This window comes from Dama dama, chromosome 5 (genome assembly GCF_033118175.1).
Source record: "Dama dama isolate Ldn47 chromosome 5, ASM3311817v1, whole genome shotgun sequence".
Classification (NCBI taxonomy): Eukaryota; Metazoa; Chordata; class Mammalia; order Artiodactyla; family Cervidae; genus Dama; species Dama dama.
Genome location: NC_083685.1, coordinates 102,414,017 through 102,437,392, shown reverse-complemented (window position 1 = coordinate 102,437,392; position 23,376 = coordinate 102,414,017). Strand labels below are relative to the sequence as shown.

General features: G+C 42.1%; 1 long non-coding RNA gene across 1 annotated transcript; it reads left to right on the top strand.

Moving 5' to 3' along the window:
• The first annotated feature begins 12,130 nt into the window (after positions 1-12,130).
• Positions 12,131-22,262, top strand: LOC133055998 (uncharacterized). Its single transcript, XR_009692720.1, has 3 exons — positions 12,131-12,215; positions 14,782-14,898; positions 22,058-22,262. It is a non-coding gene; the product is annotated as an uncharacterized LOC133055998 (long non-coding RNA).
• Positions 22,263-23,376: the final 1,114 nt, after the last annotated feature.

The following is a 23,376-nucleotide window of genomic DNA, read 5'->3' as shown; positions in this document are numbered from 1 at the left end:
ATCAAGTAAGGGTTGTTTTATGAGAATTTTGTATCATCTTCCCATCTATAAAAGGGAATAATAATAGTGCCTACCTCATGGTTGTTGATAGTAATAGAATTAAATGAGCTATTATATGTCAAGGGCTTAGAACAGTAGCTGGCCCTTGGTAAGAAAATATAGTTACGTGATCATCACCATCGGCATCTTCCTTCTTCACCTCCTTCTTTCTCTCCCTCCTCCTCTCTGACATTCACTTTTTGTTCAAATAAGGGGGTAGAGAAAGGCATTTTATTTGGTTTTTAAAAAATTTATAATACAATTAAAAAAAAAAAAGGATGTTTTCAGTTCTTTTCTTTGGCACCTGGGATCTTAGCTCCCTGACCAGGATCAAATCCAGGACCTCTGCTCTTGGAATGTGGGGTCTTAACCAGTGGACCACCAGGGAACTCCCTATAACACAAGTTTTATAAGCAATACATGCATCCTTTCTTGGAGAATGATGACATATTTATACTTAATTTGAAGCAACAATCAAAAGTTCAATAAAACTCAATAAAATAAAGTTGCACTCCATTTGATCCTTTAGACTAAATATGAAGGGATTGTCTATTCACACAACAGACAATTAAAGACAATAAAAATTGCCAAGCATCTCAGTGTAGACCATAGAATTTTCAAAGTTAAGTGGTGCTGGTGTAAGTCACTTTTGTTGTCATGAAGACTGTCTCTCAGACACCAAATGACAATTTGTCAAAAACAACTGGCAAAAAAAAAAAAAAAAAAAGAACAACTGGCAGATTTTCAGGAAAAATTCATTTCCAGTAACATTTAATCACGGTAAGGACTTAAATTACTACAAAAGAGAGGTGTAGGATATTTACATTTTATTTGCCTTTTAATTTGTGCTTGCCTGTGCTGCTTGTGAGATTGATCTGCTTTTCATGTCTATCATCCTTTTGCGTTTTCCTCTTGAGTAAATTTCCTATTATTGCACCCCTGTTTGTCTGCTGGTCATTCGATTGTAAAAAATTAGTTTCTCTTTCTCTGTGCAACAGGAATATGAACTCACTCTCAGATATCAGCTCATATTTTTTTCCAATCTATTATAGGCCACTTAACTTTTTTTAATGGCGTCTTTTGCCATTTAGACAGTGTTGATTCTTTATATTTATTTATTTTTTATTAGTTGGAGGCTAATTACTTCACAACATTTCAGTGGGTTTTGTCATACATTGATATGAATCAGCCATGGATTTACACATATTCCCCATCCCGATCCCCGCTCCCACCTCCCTCTCCACCCGATTCCTCTGGGTCTTCCCAGTGCACCAGGCCCGAGCACTTGTCTCATGCATCCCACCTGGGCTGGTGATCTGTTTCACCATAGATAATATACATGCTGTTCTTTTGAAATATCCCACCCTCACATTCTCCCACAGGGTTCAAAAGTCTGTTCTGTATTTCTGTGTCTCTTTTTCTGTTTTGCATATAGGGTTATCGTTACCATCTTTCTAAATTCCATATATATGTGTTAGTATGCTGTAATGTTCTTTATCTTTCTGGCTTACTTCACTCTGTATAAGGGGCTCCAGTTTCATCCATCTCATTAGGACTGGTTCAAATGAATTCTTTTTAATGGCTGAGTAATATTCCATGGTGTATATGTACCACAGCTTCTTTATCCATTCATCTGCTGATGGGCATCTAGGTTGCTTCCATGACCTGGCTATTATAAACAGTGCTGCAATGAACATTGGGGTGCATGTGTCTCTTTCAGGTCTGGTTTCCTCAGTGTGTATGCCCAGAAGTGGGATTGCTGGGTCATATGGCAGTTCTATGTCCAGTTTTTTAAGAAATCTCCACACTGTTTTCCATAGCGGCTGTACTAGTTTGCATTCCCACCAACAGTGTAAGAGGGTTCCCTTTTCTCCACACCCTCTCCAGCATTTATTGTTTGTAGACTTTTGGATAGCAGCCATCCTGACTGGCGTGTAATGGTACCTCATTGTGGTTTTGATTTGCATTTCTCTAATAATGAGTGATGTTGAGCATCTTTTCATGTGTTTGTTAGCCATCTGTATGTCTTCTTTGGAGAAATGTCTGTTTAGTTCTTTGGCCCATTTTTTGATTGGGTCATTTATTTTTCTGGAATTGAGCTGCAGGAGTTGCTTGTATATTTTTGAGATTAATCCTTTGTCTGTTTCTTCATTTGCTATTATTTTCTCCCAATCTGAGGGCTGTCTTTTCACCTTACTTATAGTTTCCTTTGTAGTGCAAAAGCTTTTAAGTTTCATTAGGTCCCATTTGTTTAGTTTTGCTTTTATTTCCAATATTCTGGGAGGTGGGTCATAGAGGATCTTGCTGTGATCTATGTCGGAGAGTGTTTTGCCTATGTTCTCCTCTAGGAGTTTTATAGTTTCTGGTCTTACATTTAGATCTTTAATCCATTTTGAGTTTATTTTTGTGTATGGTGTTAGAAAGTGTTCTAGTTTCATTCTTTTACAAGTGGTTGACCAGTTTTCCCAGCACCACTTGTTAAAGAGGTTGTCTTTTTTCCATTGTATATCCTTGCCTCCTTTGTCAAAGACAAGGTGTCCATAGGTTCGTGGATTTATCTCTGGGCTTTCTATTCTGTTCCATTGATCTATATTTCTATCATTGTGCCAGTACCATACTGTCTTGATGACTGTGGCTTTGTAGTAGAGCCTAAAGTCAGGCAGGTTGATTCCTCCAGTTCCATTCTTCTTTCTCAAGATTACTTTGGCTATTCTAGGTTTTTTGTATTTCCATACAAATTGTGAAATTATTTGGTCTAGTTCTGTGAAAAATACCATTGGTAGCTTGATAGGGATTGCATTGAATCTATAGATTGCTTTGGGTAGAATAGCCATTTTGACAATATTGATTCTTCCAATCCATGAACACGGTATGTTTCTCCATCTGTTTGTGTCCTCTTTGATTTCTTTCATCAGTGTTTTATAGTTTTCTATGTATAGGTCTTTTGTTTCTTTAGGTAGATATACTCCTAAGTATTTTATTCTTTTTGTTGCAATGGTGAATGGTATTGTTTCCTTAATTTCTCTTTCTGTTTTTTCATTGTTAGTATATAGGAATGCTAGGGATTTCTGTGTGTTAATTTTATATCCTGCAACTTTACTATATTCATTGATTAGCTCTAGTAATTTTCTGGTAGAGTCTTTAGGGTTTTCTATGTATAGGATCATGTCATCTGCAAACAGTGAGAGTTTCACTTCTTCTTTTCCTATCTGGATTCCTTTTACTTCCTTTTCTGCTCTGATTGCTGTGGCCAAAACTTCCAACACTATGTTGAATAGTAGTGGTGAGAGTGGGCACCCTTGTCTTGTTCCTGATTTCAGGGGAAATGCTTTCAATTTTTCACCATTGAGGGTGATGCTTGCTGTGGGTTTGTCATATATAGCTTTTATTATGTTGAGGTATGTTCCTTCTATTCCTGCTTTTTGGAGAGGATTTTTTATAAAATGCTTAGATTTTTCATGGGTTTTGAGTTTTGTTTTTGCTTAGTAAGAACTTTCTCACTCAATGACTAGATAAATCTTCTCCTAAATTTTCTCCCAATAATCACTATTCCTCTATTTTTATTTTTTATATAGATTATTTTTGTCTATGGCCTGAAGTAAGGAACTGATATTGTTTTATTCTCCAGTCTCATTTATAAAATAAATGATTCTTTCATGCCTGAATTAAATGCCACTTTTACCACATATTAAGTCCCTATGCATACCTGGGTTTATTTCTGGACTCTTTGGCACTGCTTTCTCTGACCAATCCTGGCCAGTCCCAAATTATTTTGATTGCACCAGTTCACATATAGTCTTTGCCTCCTCTTTGTTTTTCTACATTATCTTAGCAATTCTTACATATGGATTTTTAATATAAAATTTATGGACATCAAGGTGGGAACAAGCCTAGACAGAGTATTAAAAAGCAGAGACATCACTTTGCTGACAAAAGTCCATATAGTCAAAGCTGTGATTTTTCCAGTAGTCATGGACAGATGTGAGAGTTGGACCATAAAGAAGGCTGAATGGCTAAGAACTGATGCTTTCAAACTGTGGTGCTGGAGAACACTCTTGAGAGTTCCTTGGACTGCAAGGAGATCAAACCAGTAAATCCTAAAGGAAATCAACCCTGAATATTCATTGGAAGGACTGATGCTAAAGCTGAAACTCCAATACTTTGGCCACCTGATGTGAAGAGTCGACTCACTGGGAAAAATCCTGATGCTGGGAAAGTTTGAGGGCAGGAGAAGGGGGCAGCAGAGCCTGAGATGGTTGGATGGCATCACCGACTCAATGGACATGAATCTGAGCAAACTCTGGGAGACAGTGGAGACAAAGGAGCCTGGCTGCTGTTCATGGGGTCTCAAAGAGTCAGAGACGACTTAGCGACTAAACAACAACAGCATGGGAAAGCGGGGGTGGGATGAATTGGGAGATTGGGATTGACATATATACACTACTGATACTGTGCATAAAGTACATAACTACTGAGAACATACTGTATGTGTGCTCAGTTATGTCCAACTCTTATTGGCCCATGGGCAGTAGCTCATCAGGTTTCTCGTCAGTTCCTGGAATTTTCCAGGCAAGAATACTGGAGTGGGTTGCCACTTCTTACTTCAGGGGATCCTCCTGACCTAGGGACTGAACCTGTGTCTCTTGTGTCTCCTGCATTGGCTGGCAGATAACTAATGAGAGCTTACTGTATAGCACAGGGAACTTAGTGCTCTGTGGTGATTAAATGGGAAAGATATCTAAAAAAGAAGGGAAGTATGTATATGTATAGGGCTTTCCAGCTGGCACTATATATGTGAAAGTTGTTCAGTCGTGTCCACCTCTTTGTGACCCATGGACTATATAGTCCATGGAATTCTCCAGGCCAGAACACTGGAGCAGGTAGCCTTTCCCTTCTCCAGGGGATTTTCCCAACCCAGGGATCGAACCCAGGTCTCCCATATTGCAGGCAGATTCTTTACCAGCTGAGCCACAAGGCACTAGTGGTAAAGAAACTGGCTGCCAATGCAGGAGACATAAGAGATGCAAGTTGGATCCCTGGGTCTGGAAGATCCCCTGGAGTAGGAAATGGCAACCCACATTTCATTTCATTCTTCACATAGACCTTTTCCTATTTTTCATGTAGATTCCTAGGAGTTTAAAGTTTCTAATGTGATCATTAATGGAATTTTAAAAACTCTTTTTCTTCTAAATGACTTCTGTTAGTATAAAGGCAATTTTTCACTTTTGTGTATTTACTAATCTTAAAAAGAACCCAAGTTTGCCCTTTAATTCTAATAGCTTTTTAAAAAATGACTATATTTTCTTGAGTGTTCTAGGCATATGGTTAATCTATAAATATAGTTTGCTCTTTTCATTTCCAAATTTATGCCACTCATTTTATTTTCTTTTATTATTGCATTAGCTAGAATCACCAAGACACTGTTGCATACAAATGATGCCAGAAGGCATCTCTTTTTTCTTTCTGGCTTCAGTGAGCTTGCTTACTATTTTACATTTAATATTGTGTTTGATCTTAGGCTTTGATAATAGTCTTTATCATGCCTGAAGCATTTCTATTTATTTCAGCAATAGTTGTGACTGCTGAAATTTATCAAATGCCTTTTCACTGTCTCCATATTTAATTTGTTGTTGCAATGAATTTTACAGACAGATGTTTTCATATTGACCCATCTTTTATTCCTAGGACACATAACTAGTTTGAAGGCAAAGAGGGAAAACACAGTAAATGAAAAGGAAGAGGAAAGAAAGCTCTGTGTGAATGTGTACAGAGAAAAAGAAAGCAGACCTAAAAATGTGAATAGCAAGTGTGGTATTATTACTGATGTTTGGGTTTATCAGGAAAAAAGGAGCAAAACTTCCAAGAATGTGAAACAAACAAAACAAAAACAAAATCTTGTTTCCAAATAGGCCTAATTACTTTTTTGGCAAGGTACCAAGGGGAATTCTGCCTTCTGATCCCAGAGTAGATGAGTAAACCATTTTCCATCTGGTGGACAGAAGGTTTGGCATAATATTCGTGTAAAATGTTGGGGCCGGGGTGGGGGATAAGGACTGTGGTCTTCTCAGGATTTGAAAAAGTGTGCAAATACTATTTCTATACTTACTACTAAATCAGTGAATTATTAGTCTCTTCCAGTGTCCACACAGTGTCCAGGTGGTTGTTAAGAAGAGTTATTTTTGGATCCCAAATCTCTCTCAAAGCTGCCCTAGTCTCTTTCCCTAGAGCCGCCTCATTAGGACAGGTCTCCTAATTTCTCACCAAGCTTAAGGGCAAAGATCTAGGGGACTGAGCCTGACGGGTGGTCACTGTGGAGGCTGGCATGACAAAGCAGAGCTGGAGCAGGAGGCAGATGCAGAGGCTGCTGATCATAGAATCATGCACGTTAGAATCACAGAGACAGCTCAGACTCCAACCCAGATAGTCTCCCTGTAACTGTCCAGGGTCAGGGCCAGTCATCTTACTTTTCAAAGTGCCCCAGCCCTGGGCAGTTGTAAAGGAAATCCTGGGTTGACAACTGTTGGGGAAGTGGTTCTTGAAGAATGGTTCCTGTACCGTATATACCAGCATCACCCGGAAGCTTGCTTGACAGGTAAGTTCTGGATCCCACCTAGATGTACTGAGTCCAAAATTCTGGGTGTGGGGCCCAGCAATCTGCCTTTAACAGGCCCCCAGGGCATTCTGATAAGGCGTGAGATGCACTATGGCGGGGTTGCTCGGTGGGTTAGAGAGCCATATCCCTGAGGGATCACTGACACCGAAGGAAAGACAATTCTGAGAAAACACTTCTTTTTTTTTTTTCATTTAATTAAAATTTTTTTTAAAAAATTGAAGTGTAGTTGCTGTAGTTTCTGCAGTACAATAAAATAAATCAGCTACACACACACGCATATATATCCCTTCCTTTTTGGATTTCCTGCCCATTTAGGGCACCACAGAGCACTAAACAGGGTTCCTTGTGCTATACAGTAGGTTTGCATTAGTTATCTATTTTACACATAGTATCAGTAGGGTATGTACATCCTAATCTCTTAATCAATCCCACCTCCGATGAATCCCCGCTTGGTGTCCATACATCTGTTCTCTATGTCTCTGAGACAACACTTCTCATTGCTAAAGAATGACCAGGGGTGGTGGGGATCCGAGGGAAGACGTTGACTTCAGTTGACGAGGGGAGCAGAGGTCTCCCAGAGCAGTTACAGTGGAAAGGTGAGGGTGTGAGAGTCATGATTTTCAGGATTAAGGGAGAGGAGATGGTAAAGAACAGTGGGAGTATGTGTGGCCTGTTTGTTGCAGATCCTTGGCTGAGAAAAGGCACAGAATATCTAAGTTGTGTCTGGAGGTGGCAATTAAGTTCATGCAAAGAGGATTTGTGTTTTCCTTTTTCTGGGAAAGAAAAAAAAAAAAAAAACGATTTGGAAACAGAGAAGTTCCTGCAAAGAGAGAAGGATTGGTGTTTGGAAATTAAAAAAAAAAAAAGTAATTCTTCATGTTCGGAATAAGGAAGAGGTTCTTTTGACTAAAGGTTTATCTGGGTAAACCAGCAGTTCCTTTCCTCTGGTTTTGCGATGATATTTTGCAGCTAAAGGATACAGTTTAGAGGAAAAAGTGGTTTTCTTCTCTTGGTCTCAGTTCAGTCGCTCGGTCATGTCCGATTCCCTTGGTCTAAAGGTGGGGAAACAGGCCCCCAGGGCATTCTGATAGGCGTGAGATGCACTATGGCGGGGTGCATCCGTGGTCCAGGTGCACTATGGTCCAGGGCGCTCCGTGTTCCCAGGTTTAAAGTCACCTTCTTAGGTGCCCACGTGGGGTCTCTGAGGTGCCGCTGAGAGGGGGCCCTTCTGCTGCCCCAGCTCCTCCCGCGGGCAGCATCCTCTCAAACCTTTGTCCTTGCGGGGTCCATCGTCTGCCTGGAGATGTAGCACGCATGCGCACCCCACCTGCCACATCGCCGAGGTCCACCTCGACAGATCGACCTCATTTCTGATCAGCAGCTGTGCAGCCTCCTTTATTTTCTTTGCTGTTTAAAATTAGTTTGGGGCTTAACTTTTTTTTTTTTTTAAATGCAGGAGTTTCCAGAAGGGATGCTTCTTTGCAGTTTTTTGCCTTCTTGCTCGCCCCCGCCCCCCCCCCCAGTTCTCCCCTCCGCGCTCTTATTCACAAGGTTCACAGTCTTAGACCTTCTGTTGGTGCTTGTTCTCGGTCGGTTCCAGCTCATTTGCTTTGTTTTCAGATTAACCTCCCTGCTCACTCTGTCATCACCCTGGGGCATCCCTGAGGGTGCTATTTTTAGGACTTCTACTGTAAATGTCTGACACAAGCTGCTTCCTGCTCTGGAAATCTCACAACAAAGAAGTCTCTTCAATTAGCATAATTACTATCGTTCCCGCAGGCATAAATCCGTGCCTGCCCGCCGAGCCCCCCCCCCCCCCCCCCCTCCGCCCGCCCCAATCAGTTCCCAGTCAGGCTCTGCAGGCTATTAAGACCCAGGACCAAATGGGATCAAGGATCAGGGGTTCTTTATCAGCGGCAGGTCCTGGTCTCTGCTGCAGTGTTCACTTCCACTGGAGTTAGGGCGAAGCCTGGAGGGTTTGGATGGTGGGGTGGTGGGGAGGAAGACTGTGATATCAGCTAGCCAACCATTCAGAACAAGAGCAGGACCACTAGCAAAATTAGATCTTGGCTTACAAGAAAGAGATTTGTGTCTCAATGACTCATTTGTTACCGTTTTATTTTCACTTCCTGTTAATCCTTGATACCCCAGTCAGGGACTCCATATAATATAGATGTGAGAACTCTTTTGTAACAACTGTGATGTCCTCGTTTCCTGTTTCTGTGAGGGCATGACAATGGCAATGTTCTTTCCAGGAGGTCATCTCTCTTTAGAAGCATCACATTCTATTGGGGAGTGGTGATCTTTGCTCTATTTTATATTATTTTATAATCACGCAGCCCCACGTCTCAGTTGCAGGATGTCTTTTACCAAAACAAAGGAGCAGGTTTAGGATCCTGGAAATGAAGTTTCACTGATAACGGAAACAACCTGGTTGATTGTACTGGTTGATCATTATTTATAATACTTTGTTCTTTTTAAAAATGGTCCTTTGACTCTAGCATAACTTAGATAATGTTAAAAAAAAAAAAAAAAAAAAAAAAGCACCAAGCTCACATACATGAGCTGTACGTGTAACAGCTGTAATCCACATAAATGGATTAGCTGTACTTGGGTATTGGTCCACACAATATTGACTCCTGACTCTGCAATGTATTCTGGCATAGAATTTCTAAAGTTCTAGTCTGACATATTTGCATTTTTTAAAACTGTGTTTACTCTGTCCCCTGATGCTGGGAAAGATTGTAGGCAGGAGGAGAAGGGGACGACAGAGGATGAGATGATTGGATGACATCACCGACTCAATTGACATGAATTTGAGCAGTCTGGGAGATGGTGAAGGACAGGGAAGCCTGGCATGCTGCAGTCCATGGGGCTGCAAAGAGTCAGACAGGACTGAGTGACTGAACAACAGCAACAACTCTTTGTTTTGTTCTGTTGCCAGTAATAAGGAGGTCAAATTTGCAGAAGCTAACAGAGAGAGAGAATTTTACTGGCATACTTCTCTTAGCCCAGAGGTAGTTTTAGCTTGATGCATGGTTTGATCTATAAGTTCAAATAAAATGATCAGAACTTGATTTCTCCCCTTTTTTGTTTGTGGGATTTGGTTTAGTTGATATTTTTTCCTCAGGCAGGCTCTTTCCTCTTAGTGACAAAATAGCTGCAGAAGCTCCAGCCTATGACCTTGGATTTTGTGGGCAGGAGCATGGGTTCTGTGGTTAGGATCACCTGGATTCTAATCTTACTAATTGGGTGACTTTAACCAAGTTACCTTTCATTTGCAAGCCTCAGCCTATGAAAAAGTCTCCTAATAAAGTGTCTCTCTTCTGGTGACTGTGAGGATTAAATCAGATAATCTGTGTAAAGCACTTGAAGGTTCTTGGTGCCTAGGACCTACAGAAAAGACAGAGGAGGATTCCCCCAGCATCTTCATTTACACCTGTTTTCTGTGTATCTCCTGTTACAACAGCAGACTATTCCTCCTCTTGTAAAGGCCAGCTTCCTTCTTGTTCTCAAGTCTCTCCCTCTCTCCTTTGTAAAGATTTTGTTTCTTTGGTCTCCATATCCTACATTGTGCATCCTTCACTCTGAACTAGATGTTTTCAAAATGCAAACATGAGAAAAGCAGAGCTGTACTAGAGCCAGAGTCGCTGGTTAGTAAAAGTCAGCTCCAAGCATTTCTTTCCATCTTTACGTACAGTGATATCACACGGGTAGCTGGAAATCAATCCCCGTGAGAGCCTTTACGCTGCAGAAAATGGCCAATGTTGCACTACAGACCAAAGTTTGACTCCAGAGAGCCAGTGGTTAAACATTTACCAGTGCACCACTGATAAAAACAAATAATAAGTATAACTCATTAAAAATGAACAAACCCCAAACTTTCCTGGAGTCCAGATTCTCCTCCTTAACCTTAACAGCCAAGCATCTCCCAAGGGGTGGTCTCTATGTTATCACCATCTACCCCACCATATTTATCCTTCAACTTCCCACATTAGAGCTTTTGCCCCTAATATGCATCTGAAACACCTTGTCAAGGGCTCTGGGGACCTCTTGCTTCCTGAACAAGTGGACATCACTTTGTCTTTATCCAACATATTAAATAAAAATATGTTCTTAGATGCTTTTGGCATTGATGATGGCTACATCCTTCTTGGAGTGTTTTTATGCTTGGCTCATAATTCAAAGATCTTTTTTTTCTTCTTTTCTCAACTGGTTCTTTTTTTCTTAGACCCTTATGACACTAGACAGATGCAGGTTTGATTCCTGGATTGGGAAGATCCCCTGGAGAAGGGAAAGGCTACCCATTCCAGTATTCGGGCCTAGAGAATTCATAGGGTTGCAAAGAGTCGGACATGACCGAGCGACTTTCACTTTCAAACTGGTTCTTTTTTTCTTAGTCCCTTATGCTTACTCCTCCTTCTTTGTTGTTTAGTTGCTAAGCCATGGATTTTATAGGAAAGGATCCCAAAGCTTTCCTCAGTGCCTCTTTTTTTAAGGTTCTTCTCTTTAAGTTCTATGTGGTGCCTTACATAGAGCTTATTGCAACCTCCTAACCTCCTGATGGAGTTAGTGCTTTTGCTCAAATCACCTCCAATTTGAAACAATTTGTGATTCCCATAATATGCTCACTTCCCAGCTCTTCTGAATTGTACTTTTAAAAAAGCTTCAGTTTTCTTATTGGAAGCAGCTGAGGAGACAGAGAAGAATAAAATCTATCTCCCATAGGAGGAAGGGTGCAATCGGATTGCCAGGGTTTTGTATAAGGATTACAGAAAATCAGAACTAAAAAGGAATGTTTTACATGAGACCAAAGAATATTAAGGCCACCCTGGTGAAGCCATTGCCAAGGGCACTGTGCTAACACTGATCTAGTGCAGGTCATCAACTGCTCCATTTCAATCATCTGCAAATGTTTAATATGCTGATAAATTGTACTCCTTTGGTCACCTCCCCCCGCCCGCCCCCGCCATCAATCTCTTTTTTGGCGGCATTAAAGCAGCCATTCATTGGCTGCGTTTGGTGGAAATGAGGTGCAATCGATGTCAGGGTTGCATCATTAGTGTTATAACCTGGCATTTGGTATCATCTAGACATACCCTGTGCTGCATTTATCTGGCCTCATGCAATCTCCTCTAGTCCACCTGTTGTCCCTCCCATTGGAATTTTCTGCTCTCCCTGTCTGCACATCTGCAATGAGCCTTTTGGGGACAGAATCACATTTCAGCCCTTTCTGACTCTCCAGATGTAATGACCGGGCTCCAGGGAAGTTTTTGTGTTTATCTCCTGTCTCTTCCCAGAGAGGCACTTGGGGAGAGCGGTTATTTTCTCGTTGTGAACTAGAAAGCAGCAACCTTTCCCAGCAGTGATGAAGAAACTCTTGGCCTGTCTGCTGCACACATTCAAACCACGTTTGGAAGCAGATCAGTGTCATAGGCACGTGATTTTTATACACAGTGCTCGCTGACTTATCGTTTACACCGATAGACTTGTAGTTACATCTGGTCCTTAAAGCTGAGGGACCCATAGATAATCTGCTTTGGAACTACCTTAACAAACGGTGGTGAGTTTATTTCTTTTTTTCTGTTGGATATGAAAGTCTTTGAGAAAAAATAAATAGGGAAAATCTAAGGAATCATTTTCACAGAATTTTTTTTCCAAACATAATGCTATTGGAAGAATGGCTGTCTGCACCCTTCCTCCAGGACTTCCCAGCTGCTGGATTTCATTCTTTGCTTTGAGCTCACAATCCGCTCAGTTGAAAAGGGGACAAAGACAATTCTAGATCTTTCCATTATTTTTCCCAGGCAGTGCTAGAAAAAGCCTTGCAGCATGCATGTTAAGTAGTTTCAGTTGTGTCTGACTCTTGCAACCCCATGGACTGTAACCCTCCAGGCTCCTTTGTCCATGGAATTCTCCAGGCAAGGATACTGGAGTGGGTGACCGTTCCCTTCTCCAGGTGATTTTTCCCGACCCAGGGATCGAACCCATGTCTCCTACAGCTCATGCATTGACAAGCAGATTTTTTACCACTGAGCCACGGGGGATGCCCGAAAAGAGCCTTAGGAGTGGTCTGATCCCAGGTTCTCTTCTCTTTGCATAAGAGTCTTGAGTGGAAAATAGGGGTCAAGGGGTTTTCCTGAGGTCTCACACCTCTGGATTTCAGGAGTCTTTTTCTTGGTCAAGGTTTATTAAGAATCTGACACTCCAAGTGTTTTAGTTACTTGCATAAATTCATACCAGGCAGAACTTCTCACAGGGACATAAAGCCCGGCAGAGCAGTTAGGGATGGTAGAGCAAGTTTAGAAGAGTTGACTTTGGAATTTTACACTCAACTTTGGTGGAGAGAATGGGACATTTCCTTTATTTTCCAGTTGCATTAATTGATGTGGGTGGTGGCACCTGCTGGCTGGCTCCGCTGGTCTTCACTGGGTTAGATTCTCCGTTGTGTGCTTGGAAACGTGCTTGCTCTGCTTGCCTCTGACCACCTAGTGTTCCTTTGTGGGTGGAGGGGGAGGCTGCCCTGGGGCCAGGTGCTCTTCTGCCTTCACTTGGAGGAGTGCCATGGAGCAGAGATGAATAAGGTTGCTCCAGCTTTCCATGCCTGGTGGTGAATCCACCTGGAATGCCAATCTTTCCCGTGGGGGCTAGTGTCTCATTCCAGCCCCAGTGCCCTTCCAGTCTCCTCCAATGGGATTGGCTTTTGGTTTCCCCATTTAGCTCTGTCTCGCTCAGTGAATAGATGAACAGGAAATTGGCCCAGATATTTGGTGGCTCTAAGCACATTTATGGGGAGGAGGGTTATGAGCAGTTGGAAAATTATAGAACTCCAAGTGCTCAGGAATGCTTTGCAAAAATAGATGAATTTCCCTTCCAGTTGGGGTCTGCATCACAATGGACCTCTTCACGTCCCTGAATAGGTAAGAAAATCCTATGACTAGTTGTGTTTTTCAGAAACAGCAGCAGCACAGATGGATGGACCTTCGAGCTGGAGGAAGCCACATTGCCATCACTCACTGAAGCCCGTCCTTGGGTTTCAGAAAATGAATGGTGGCTCCGGGTCTTGTGTTCCGTGGCCTGCGCCTTTGACAAGGCTCTGCTTCTGCTTCAGCGAAGCCTCTGTCTAGCCTTCATGTGCCCTCCTCCCATCCATCCCAGCCAAGTTCACTGCCAAGGGAGAGGAGGGCAGACACCAAAACTTTAAGTTCAAAATTCCGGTGAGGGGCTGCCTGGCTTGCTCTACTTTTGTTTTCTTCAAAAGCATTTCTTTAAAGGAAGTATGTGGACCTTGAATACAGTTCCAACTGTGCATGTGTCCCAGGGGATGTGTGTGGTCAGCTCCTCAGGCCCCATCCTTGTCTTCAAGGCAGATTTCCCTGGCATGTTCATTTTCTTCCCTGTGCTGCTATTGTTGTTCGGTCGCTAAGTCATGTTCAACTTTTGTGACCTCACAGACTGCAGCACGCCAGGCTTCCTCGTCCTCCACTATCTCCTGGAGTTTGCTCAGATTCACGTCCATTGAGTCGGTGATGCTATCTAACAATGTCATCCTCTGCCGCCCCCTTTTCCTTTTGCCTTCAATCTTTCCCAGCATCGGGGTCTTTTCCAGTGAGTCAGCTCTTCTCATCAGGTGGCCAAAGTTTGGGAGCTTCAGCTTCAGTATCATTCCTTCCAATGAATATTTATGATTGATTTCCTTTAGGATGGACTGGTTGGATCTCCTTGTTGTCCAAGGGACTCTCAAGAGTCTTCTCCAGCACCACAGTACAAAAGCATCAATTCTTCTGTGCTCAGCCTTCTTTATGTCCAACTCTCACATTTGTACATGACTACTGAGAAAACCATAGCTTTGACTATTACGTACCTTTGTCGGGAAAGTGATGTTGCTGCCTTTTAATATGCTGTCTAGGTTTGTCATAGTTTTCCTTCCAAGGAGCAAACATCTTCTATTGTCATGGCTGCAGTCTCTGTCTGCAGTGATTTTGGAGCCCAAGAAATAAAACCTGTCACTGCTTCCACCTTTTCCCCTTTTACTTCCCATGAAGCGATGGGACTGATGCCATGATTCAATGTGTATTTTTTGCATTTCTGTGTTTATATGTTTACTAATTAGGCTTTCCCTCTACAAGGTAAGCTCCCTGAGAGCAGGGACCCCACATTTCCTGTTGACACACCCTCCCAGCCCCTGGCAAGGGGATCTGGAAAGATCTCTGGATGAATTGGAACAAACATGCACAAAGTAAAAGGTAAGTTTTTTTCTCTCTTCACTTTGCTCTCTCCTGGCCCCACTCCTCAATGTTCACGACTGTTAATAGTTTGATTTACATCCTGTCCTTGGTGCTAGAAGTAAAGAACCCACCTGCCAATGTAGGAGACATAATCCCTGGGACATAACTCCAGGGATTCAATCCCTGGATTGGGAGGATCCCCTGGAGAAGGGAAGAGCAACCCACGCCAGTATTTTTGCCTGGAGAATCCCATGGACCTAGGAGCCTGGTGGGCTACAGTCCACGGGATTGCAAAGAGTTGGACACGACTGAAGTGACTTAGCATTCTCTCTCAAATGTCTCCCACTGCATTCACAAGACTAACTCCACACCATGGACATGCCTTCTCCTCCCCAGTGGGAAGTGCACAGTTTTTGTATTGGGTGAGTACTCAGGATAAAACCCTGAAATGCGAGCAGAAATCTACCATGACCAGGACTAAGAGATTACACTCTGAACCCTGGGTAGGTGTATTTGGAACCTCAGATTGTAAATTTAGCTGCCGTGTCGAGGGTGGAAAAAAAGCAAGAGTCCTTATCTGAGAACAAACAGTGAAATCTAGACTTGGCAGGAGAAAGAATTCTTGTATGTGACCCGAGTAATCTCAAAAGACAGAGTAGCTGTGGTCTTTGCAGGCAGCACTGTTTTCATGATCAACGGTTGACTTTTTCCCCTTTTTGGTGGATTGAGATTATAATGCAATCCAATCATCAGACATAGAAATGCACACTTAACAAAAATCAGTAATAACCTGTAAGTGAAGGGATAAGGCTTATAGAGAGAGTGGGGGTGGGGTCGGATGGGCAGAGCCCAATCAGTGAAGTCACTGTGCAACTTTTATCAAAATGGATGTTTTGGAACATGGAGAGATTTGGAGGAAATCGTCACTGGACAGTTGTATTTGTGAAACTGATTTGTGAAATCTCTGCTACGAAAATGGTATAATTTTTTTTTCACCTGGAATACCGGAATGATCCAAGGACTACTGGATTAATTAAAATCAGGAATCACAACCTTAAAGACAGGGGACCCCAACCCCTGCAATCTAACTTAGCCTGATGATCTGAGGTGGAGCTGATGTAATAATAATAAAGTGCACAATATATGTAAAGCACTTAACATATCCTCCTGAAAGCATTCCTGTCCCCAGTCTGTAGAAAAATTTTCTTCCATGATATTGGTTCCTGGTGCCAGAAAGGTTGGGGACTGCTGCTTTAAGAGCATCTACAAGGTTATCATAAACACATGTGTCCGGAGATAGCACATGTGGAGACCAAAGCTCTGACAAGTGATAAATGCATTTCCCTTTGTCTGAGCGGATGTCTCTCAGTCATAGTCAAAGATCATCTCAGCTTGGCTAACTCTGTGACTACTGATTGCCTGTGAGTTTCCTTCCCTGATGCTGCTTGATTCACACCCCCGTTTGTCACAAGGATCAGTTGGCACTAACTTAATTACTGGAAGGACCGCATTCATCTTTTTCATCCAATACAAAATGATGTCCTCAACTATTAATACATGTGATGTGTGGTATGAGGAAGTCGAGATAGGTGAGTTCAGGAACCTCTAGACACACAGGTTGAAGGAGTATTAATTTTGAAAGTGGCAAGTCTGTAAATCACTGTGACAGAGTTCCTACCGATCGCTAACTTTGAGCATTTGCTTTCATGATCACAGACACAATAAAGGATGAATCTTGTTTTCTTGAGGCTTCAGAACAGAGACACAGCTCCATGGTCTGTGGTGAATTATTACTTTGTCTCAGGAGTTGCCCTATAAATCATTCCTGAAGCTTAAACCTCATAAAAATAAATCTCTGCGTGTTTCTAACCAGCACCTCTGGTGTTCTCAATGTCATCTACAAAATAAAGCAATCACTGTTGAGATTTTCTCGTATTGTGTGACGTCTCCCCGCTGTCACTACCTGGGGAGAATGACTTACTGTTATAGAGAAAGGCAGATACTCAACTGTCATCCACAGAGAGCCAGAGGTGCTTAACAAGTCCACTAATGGATTCTATTTCTCATCCTGATTGGTTGCTGGGGGGCCTGTCACTGCGCACACCTAGCGGATCAGTGAAGACGTTGTTGTGACACTGTGCCCTCAGAGATCCTCTTGGACCATCTGACACTTTCAGTCACTGTCACTTAGAAAGGCACTATCCAGAGATGACTTGCATTTTCAAAAGTATGGAATGGGTATCTATTAAAGGAAAAATCCATCAATGATGATAAGTTTTCTTTCCTTATACTCACCTGTGTTGGAAATTTCTGTCTGGATTGACATGGAGGCTGTAGGCAAATGTAGTTACCGTCTATAACCTCGTTCTCATTGGTTGTTCCTGGTGCATCTGTTCTAACCAACAGTCCATTTGTGGCATGATTGGTACCCCTGGACACCCCCCTCAAGCACTCTTAAAAGAATGCATGGGCCAAAAGACATCACTAATGTCTGAAAAAGTCTTTTAAAAAGATCTGGCCCTCTGGGAGAAGATGTTGGTGATATTTAATTCCTACAAATTTGTTGTCAATTTGAGGTCAGATTTGATCTGGCTTCCCTGGTGGCTCAGCTGGTAAAGAATCTGCCTGCAAAGCGGGAGACCTGGGTTTGATCCCTGGGTTGGGAAGATTCCCCTGGAGAAGGGAAAAGCTACCCACTCCAGTATTCTGGCCTGGAGAATTCCATGGACTGTATAGCCATGGTTGCAAAGAGTCAGACACGACTAACTTTCACTTTCACTTGATCTGGCTGGAGATGGGAATAGCAAACAAATTGAGGTGTGGATATTTTATTTTTTCTAAGCTAATATTACCAGGGAAAGAATCACAGATCATCCCCAAGCGGAAGGAGTATTTTGAATGAGAATTTTAGAAAAGGAATTTTTTTTTTCTGATTACACTAGTAATAAATGTTTATTGTAGAACATTTGGATAATAATAATAATTCCCTGTAACATTACAGCCCAGAGATAAACAGTGTTAAATGCAGCATTTGGCCTTTCTTTCCCTTTATAAATTTGTTTCATCTTTGCTTTATCTGTACACAATTGTGTCATGCTCTATATAAGCTGAGTTTTCACTTAAGATATACTTGGCATTTTTCCATTCCTTAAAAATTCACAAAAATTATTCAAGTATATTTTTAATGCCTATACATATCCAATTGTGTTTAACCAAACTTTTAATGAATATATAGATTCTTTCCCATTTTTTGTATCATAAATTATACTAAGAACCATGTAAATCTTGGTGTGCAGCTCTGATGATTTCTTCATTCTAAAAATCAAAATCATTATTACTGGGGTGAAGAATATAAACATTTTTAAGGCTTTCAAAGCACACATTGCCAAATTAAACATCAGAAAAATTACATTACTGACCATTGCACAGTCAGTGTTTGAGCAAAGCCATTCTCTCTTCCTTTCATCAAGCAATTATTTGATCACAACAAGAGCAAAAAAAAAAAAAAAAAAACCACAAAAAAACAAAAACCTAGACAGCATATTAAAAAGCAGAGCCATTACTTAACCAACAAAGGTCTGTCTAGTCAAAGCTATGTTTTTTCCAGTAGTCATGTATGGATGTGAGAGCTGGACTATAAAGAAAGCTGAGTGCTGAAGAATTGATGCTTTTGAATTGTGGTGTTGGAGAAGACTCTTGAGAGTCCCTTGGACTGCGAGGAGATCCAGCCAGCCCATCCTAAAGGAGATCAGTCCTGAATATTCATTGGAAGAACTGATGCTTAAGCTGAAACTCCAATACTTTGGCCACCTGATGTGAAGAACCGACTCATTGGAAAAGACCCTGATGCTGGGAAAGATTGAAGGCGGGAGGAGAAGGGGATGGCAGAGGATGAGACAGTTGGATGGCATCACTGACTCAATGGACAGGAGTTTGAGCAAACTCCGGGAGATAGTGAAGGACAGGGAAGCCTGGTGTGCTGAAGCCCGTGGGGTTGCAAAGAGTCAGACACAACTGAGCAATTGAACTGAACATTTTAACGTGCTCCTTTTTGTCTCCATTGATTCTTTTTTTATTTTACCTGTATTTTTATAAGCCACATAAATAACTTGGAGCAAAGTAGAGAGTTATTAACACATACAAAGTACCTTATTCAGTGAAATAAACTGAAATGATTCAACTAAAAAAAAATAAAAATCATAATATTCTGTAAAAAATCAATGGGGGTTCCTACTCAAATTTTACAGTTCTGTGCGAGGGGAAGATGGAACATGGACACAAGTCTGCATTTTTGTTAGGGATTCAGTAGCTAAATGGATGGTGAGAGGAAGACCACGCAGTCACAGCTGGGAGACTCACCTTGTACGAAAGGACATCTCCTGTCTGTCTTGGCTGAAGCTGCTGGACACACTTGTGGTGGATTAAACATGTGGCGTAGGGGCCCTGGCCTGCACCCTGCATGTTGAAGCCCCACTGTCTGCCTTTCCCCTGCAAAGTAGAAAGTGTCAGTGAAGTTCTGCAGGGTCTTCTCCACTTTGAAGGCCTCTCTAGTTTTCGATGGGAAGTGGGGATCTTGAATGAACAAAATGTGCTTCCAGACCCTGGTGGCTCAGTGGTGAAGAATCCACCTGCATGCAGGAGATGAGGGCTCGATTTCTGGGTCAGGAAGATCCCCTGGAGAAGGAAATGGCAACCCACTCCAGTATTCTTGCCTGGGAAATCCCATAGACAGAGGAGCCTGGTGGCCTACAGTCCATGGGGTCACAAAAGAGTCGGACACAGCTTAACAACTAAACAACAACAACAAATATAGATATCTGTATCTCCCTAGAAATGCTAGGAAGTCATATAGAATTATAAAGACATGTCTAATAAAAAACATGCTTTTTCTTAACTCTCTTTATCCAAAGGGCTTTAAGATGAATGATGTAAAAAACAACAAAAGACTATTACAAATTCCCAACCTTTCCCGGTTTCCTTCTTCTTCACATTTGTCTTTTCTCCAGATACCACGGTGATACTGAGAAAACATGAATGCAGAGACAATTACAGGATACAATATGTAGTTATGACTGAAACCCTTTCACTCCACGATTTCAGCTTGGGTTGGTGCATTAGACAAAGCCCAGATTCCTCACGCTGCGGGTTTGCTCGGGGGTCCAAGGTGGACCTTTTGTTGTAATAGTCTGTGGGTGCTGGTGGCTGATAGCGTTTGTTTCCTCTCTAACCTCCAACTGAAATCTCTGTTGAAAAGGAGCTTTGTCTGCTTGGTTTTCCTGGTGTGGCTTTAACATATGTCCATTTTCCATGGATAGATGAACATTTGACCATCTGTGTGATGTGCCAATTCCTACCTTTGTCCTTCAAAGGTCGAAACAACACCCTTGCTGCCATTAGAATTCCCTTCACAAAGCACAAGGAAATCTCTCCTAAGGCACAGCTAACCCACTCTGGGCTTCATAATTAGCTTCTGTAATAAAGTACTTAATCGGAATAGAAGCCCTTACTAATTACAGCAGGAAGTTGGGGCAGGGGGCTTACCCACAGCTGGGGGGAGGCTCTGCAGAGGTGATGGGAATGCATACCCACAAGGGTCCCCGGCCACAGAGCCCCAGGCCTTAATTAGCCCCTGCAATTAAAAATGAAAACAATCCTCCATTTTCTCATTAAAAGATGGAAGTCCCTCCCTCACTGCATTAATGGGAATAATAATTTTGCTACTGCAAAGACTGTGCCGATGGCCAAAGACAATGGTTGGTTCCTGCCCCTCAAGACCTTGGCAACCCCTTAGCTTGCTAGGTTTCAGACACCTCTGTATAAAGGGAGATGGATCAGGGTTATTGTCACAGGTCAGGACACAAAATACTTGGGGATAGGGGTCCTCTTGCCCGTAAGATCACACACTATAAATCAAAGTGCACCGCTACATTTAGAATGGATAACCAACAAGGACCTCCTGTAGAGCACTGGGAACTCTGCTCCGTGTTATGTGGCAGCCTGGGTGGGAGGGGAGTTTGGGGGAGAGTGGATACACGTGTACATATGGCTGAGTCCCTTCACCGTTCACCTGAAACTATCACACCATTGTTAATCAGCTATACCTCAGTGTAATATAAAAAGTTTTGAAAAAGAAAGAAAAAGCGGGGAGGTTTCCTCCTCGGAACTGGTGGTAGCAATTGGCTCTTCCTCTGTGTTTTGTAAATTCAGCCACGAATTCAGCCAGACAGATGTGGGCCGGGCTTGCGAACCAGTTACTCCACTAATTTTCAGAAGCCTAGAGCTGAGGGGTGTCCCTATGGCTCCTTGGGATTCCTATGTTTGTTTTCTCTCCGTTGCTAGGGCAACCGGTGCCCAGCAGCAGCTGTAACAACTCTCAGCATGTATCAATCTCACCTTGACTTTGATAGCCAAAAGGAATACAGATGGATGAAGAGATTGAAAAAAATTAAAAATGAAAGAAAACTCACCCCCAGGGGAGAATTTGAGTATTTACTCTACAGGACACGGGGACAGAGGACAGACCAGAGGGTAACTGATGGCTTTGGGGATGCAGCTGCCAGGGTTATAACATCCCGGGAAGCCAAGCCACTGACAGTGGGAGCTTAATAAAGACAGTTTCTTGAAGTTATTGCCTAAGAACAACCAAAAGAAAACTGTCTCAACAGGTTGTTATTCAGTTGCTGCGTTGTGTCTGACTCTTTGTGACTCCAGGGACTGCAGCACAACAGGCTTCCCTGTCCATCACCAACTCCCAGAGCTTGTTCAGACTCATGTCCATTGAGTCAGTGATGCCATCCAACCATCTCATCCTCTGTCACCCCCTTCTCCTCCTGCCCTCAATCTTTCCCAGCATCAGGGTCTTTTCTAATAAGTTGATTTTTCACATCAGGTGGCCCAAGTATTGGAGCTTCAGCTTCAGCATCAGTCCTTCCAATGAGTATTCAGGGTTGATTTCCTTTAGGTTGACTGACTGATCTCTTTGCAGTCTTAATAGGAGGGAATGTCAAAAATGCTTCCCTAGAAAATTTGAGAAAGTGGTTTTTTAAAAAAGGGCTTGGCTATGAAAGTTAAGAATATTTTGAGCACTTGTACCTAACCATTAGTGTTTTCTGTCTCTTCTCTCTTAATGAGGGCTGACCTTAGATTTATATGTACTTTTTTCTCTTCTAACCCATAGAAAGCAAAGCTGATTTGGAGACACACAGGTAATTTTCACAGAATCACTTCCAAAGATGATGCTGTCTTAATATCGGAAATGTTACTGAGACATGTAGCTGAAGATTCACCAGAACTATGTATGAGGAGCTCAGCACCTAACCCTGAAGTGTTGTTATTATTTCTCATCCTCTTTTTTGCTGGATTTTTTTTTTTTTTCCGTTAGAGCTATGTGGCTCAGGCACATGGGATTGGTAAGTGGCAAGTATCTTTTCCTGAATTATTTTAAATTTATAGTAATAAAAACTTTGTGTGTGTGTGTGTGAGAGAGAGAGAGAGAGAGAGAGAGAGAGAGAGGGAGGGAGAGAGAGAGGCAGACCAGTGGAAGCGAATTACAGAATTGAGGGTTGAGAAAATTGAGGGTTGTCTCTGATACACGACAGAGACAGACAGAAGAGAATGTTTGCAAATGTGTGCAAAGGACAGAGCATTCACTAAAGGATGCTGGGCTAATGGACTTTGCTGGTGTAGGGGGAAGTAAAGGTGAATTCTACCAGACAAAGTTTGGGTTTGGTAAAGGGTGGGATTTGGGGCTTTGGTGGAGGGTAAGTTTTCAAGTATATCTGTCAAACTTTCTTTCTTTAAAACAATGTCTAAAATTACAGAAGTAAATAGGACAAAATGATAATGTTCGTTACATGTAAGTCATTGCACACTTATATCTGTTTTGTATCTCCTTTGTACTTAAGTGTATATGGGAATATTCTGTATACGCACATACATGTGTGCATGTATGTGTATATGTGGGCTATACATTACATGTATGTGTATGTGTATGCTCCATCACTAAGTTGTGTCCATCTCTTTTTCGACCCCACGGACTGTTAGCCTGCCAGGATCCTCTGTCTATGGGATTTCCCAGGCAAGAGTACTGGAGTGGATTGCCATTTCCTTCTCCAGGGGATCTTTCTGACCCAGGGATTGAACTCACACTTCTTGTGTCTCCTGAATTGACAGGCCGGTTTTTTACCACTGAGCCACCTGGGAAGCCCATACATTGTATACGTGTACATATATGTATATATTCTATATTCATATATAGGATATACTAGATACATAAATATGTGTGTGACATATTTTTTAAAAGCCTCAGTAGTAAGAAGGAGGCAGAAATGAAAGGTCTTTCATGCTCTCTTGGGGAGCTAGGACTTCATCTCAAGGGCAGAGGGGAATAACAGAAAGCCTGATAGGTGGGAAAGTAACATGATTGGATTTTCTTGTCAGAATGATCTCTCTGGCCACAGAGCAGCGAATGATTGGATGTGGGTTAGACTGGAGGCA